At 42.2% G+C, this 3,031-nt stretch overlaps 1 pseudogene; it reads right to left on the bottom strand.

The window, feature by feature from the left end:
* Positions 1 to 2,438: 2,438 nt before the first annotated feature.
* On the bottom strand, positions 2,439 to 2,731 carry LOC101789264 (late cornified envelope protein 3B-like; annotated as a pseudogene).
* Between the last annotated feature and the right edge of the window lie 300 nt (positions 2,732 to 3,031).

The raw sequence follows: 3,031 nt of genomic DNA, 5'->3' as shown, positions 1-3,031 counted from the left end.
GGTGTAGGATCCTGTCTCAGAAACAGACAGATGTTTCCCCATGTTGCCTCAACTCGAAAGACTGTTTGGAGGGAGGTTGAACTGGAGCTGTAGTATAAATCTTTTGCAAAGTCAAACAATGACAGTTGCACAGTGTTGACAATAAATATAGGTAAAGCCTCTAAAGCAAAAGAAATGAGGTACATGTGATAGTTTCGATCCTTCAGAGAATGCTTTGAAAGCTCAGCCCCAGCTCTGGAAGAGAGGTAGAAGGAGAAGGTTCAGACTAAATTTGAACCTTGTCTTCTAGTTCCACCAAACTTAATGCTGTGTGGCCCTCATGACTCAAAATAACAACATTCCCTAGAGTTTTTATAAGTATCAGAGACTCCAAAAATTGCTTTCAATTTTTATATCAAAAGGTCAAAATTAGGAGTTAAATATTTGGTTATTTATTTCATTGTGGTCTTTAAGAGTCAGACTTTTGCACATTCTCAGGAAAAGTTTTTCAATTGAGCTCATTCTTGGCCCTAAGAGGTACCATTGAATACTGTTCTGGATTCCAATATAAACCTCTCTCTCTCTCTCTCTCTCTCTCTCTCTCTCTCTCTCTCTCTCTCTCCCTTTCTCTCTCTCTCTCTCTCTCTCTCTCTCTCTCTCTCTCTCTCTCTCTCTGTCTCTATCTTTATATATATTTTTAGGCAAACTCTTACTATTCCTAGTCAAGTACATTTCTGGGTGAGGAGACTAAAGCAGAATTTAGGCCTTTTGCTGAGCTTTAACCCATGCATCAAGCAATCTGCATTCTGATAATGCCACCCCCCAGGTGCTGGTGTGTAACTATAGTTCCACTGATGAGTCATATCTGCTGTCCACAGTGAACACACAAAGTTCCTGTGAATGTGAAATGAACCATAACTAATTCATTAGTGTTTATGGATTAGAATGTGTGCCACAGATGAATGTGAGGCTGTGTGTTCTCAAAAGGGTTTTGTCCATTTTCTCATTTCTCTTACTTTTTTCTCTCTTATTCACACACAGTGCTCCCCAAAAAGTACTCAAGTGTCTGAGAGAAAGAACCCTGTCTCACTGATCCCAAAGCATGCTCACATCTAAGTCGAACATTTGTGTGCACTTCCTCAGAGAATTTCATTTAGCAAGTTAACTGATTTTATTTGCAAAGCAGATTTGACTTCAACTCATTGAAGATTCCTTTTGACATATGTTCTCCTAATTTATTGAAAAATTATGTGTCCAAGAATATTATAGCAAAATGATTTTACAGTATGGTACCTTTGAAGAAAATTAAATAACTATTTGATTCTTCTGAATTCAAAAGTATTATACAAGTTAGATTCTCTGTCATGATTTCCATTCTGAAACTGATTTCTCATAAGGATTTCAACTTTGCCTGCATCCAGAGTCTCATCATCTTGCTGAAATTATCTCCAGCACCATCATGGCCTGGTTTAGTATCATGGCTTTTTTCTTCCACATCAGTATTTCAAAACTCTAGTGAACAGCACTGGAGGTTTTCCATAGAGAATGACTGTTTGGGTTTGAAGTAGAGGAAAACATTGCGCCACTCCAAAGTTGGGTTAGAAGCTCTCAGAGGAGGATGTTTGGGTAACTATAGAATAATATGCTTGTTAATCTCTTGAAAGAAATATGAGTATGAATATGTAATGCTTGATACATTTATCATTTTATTCCTCCAGTTTTCTTGATGTCTCCAGATTCTCACTGGCATTTTTCAAGATAAATTGTCAATTGTAATGTATTCAGTACTTACTGTCCAATTCAATTCACTCTCCAGAGTCCACTGTTTCCTATTCAAATCTATCTTCCTCTTTTAGACTTTTCTTTCCACTGCCACCTTCTCCAACCTTTTGGATTGACTCTTCCCATTTGTCTGATGCTCCCTACTCTCCTCAGCAGAGACTTGGGATTCTAGATTTCAACTATTTCCAATCCATATTACAAAGTGAAGGTAAGTTGTTTTTCTAAGAGTCTTTTCAACAAGCACACAATGCTTAGTCTTCTTCTTACCTTGTGTCCTAAGTACTCCGGGGGCCTTTTACATGATGGGTACTCCAAAGTTGTAATATTTCATTCCCAAGGCAGGACTATTCCTAGTACTGGGAATGCTAGACCTACAAAAACTGGGAAAAATGGAACCTGCTGTTCAGTCTTGGGCTCAAATGAGTCACGGGAGAAGAGGTAGCTTTGAAAACAGTTTTATTTGTCAGCAAGGTGAGACAAAGGTGTTATCATTGCCTGGAAAAGTGAGAAGATTTAGAAAACACAGGGTAAAGGGAAGAAAGAATGCTCTTCCCCATGAATGCATAAGCTGCTCAGTATTATAAGGAGAGCCTCAGACCCCTGGGAGAGGATTGCCAGCTTGGTCATTGCAGACTTTTCTTTGCTCAGAAATCTCTCATCTGAACATCAGATCTAGATCAGCAGCATCCCCCAGAGCTGTGGCCACAGCCAGAGCACCCAGACTACCGACCACTGTCACCATCACAGGAGTCTGAACTCCGCAGCCTGCACCTGTGGGACCTGCGGCGCCTGTGGTGGCTCAGGCAGCAGCCTCCCTCAGAGCTGGAGCTGAGGCCACCGCAGCCCCAGAGCAGGGAGCAGAGCAGGAGGAGGCAGCAGGCAGACACTGTGCTGGGCTCTTCTTGGGCCATTTGGGGGAGGGACACTTGGGAGGGGGCTGGCACTGCTGCTGGTTCTTCTGGCAGGACATCTCAGTGCGGTCAGGGAACCTGGAGAGAGCAAGGAAAAATCTCAGAGAGAAACTTACAGCCAGTAGGCCTCACCTCTAAGTTCCTAGGACAGAGCTGCATGAGTGTGAGGAAGATGATGTGGGCGGCAGGGCTTAGTCATGCCAGGTGTCCCCCATGTTGCTCTACACCCAGGATAAATCAGTGTCAGTTGAACTAGACACCCAAGTTTTCATATTTCCCCAAGCACCTAGAGAATGCGACTGTTTGGGAAAAGTGTTCTGGGGAAATATGGGGCAGCTTTAAGAGAAAGAGGATGCGGG

The sequence above is a fragment of the Cavia porcellus genome, unplaced genomic scaffold (assembly GCF_034190915.1).
Source record: "Cavia porcellus strain 051 isolate PalLab524CR breed Dunkin Hartley unplaced genomic scaffold, mCavPor4.1 scaffold_1, whole genome shotgun sequence".
In the NCBI taxonomy this organism is placed as follows: Eukaryota; Metazoa; Chordata; class Mammalia; order Rodentia; family Caviidae; genus Cavia; species Cavia porcellus.
This window is presented reverse-complemented; position numbering and strand designations above follow the sequence as displayed.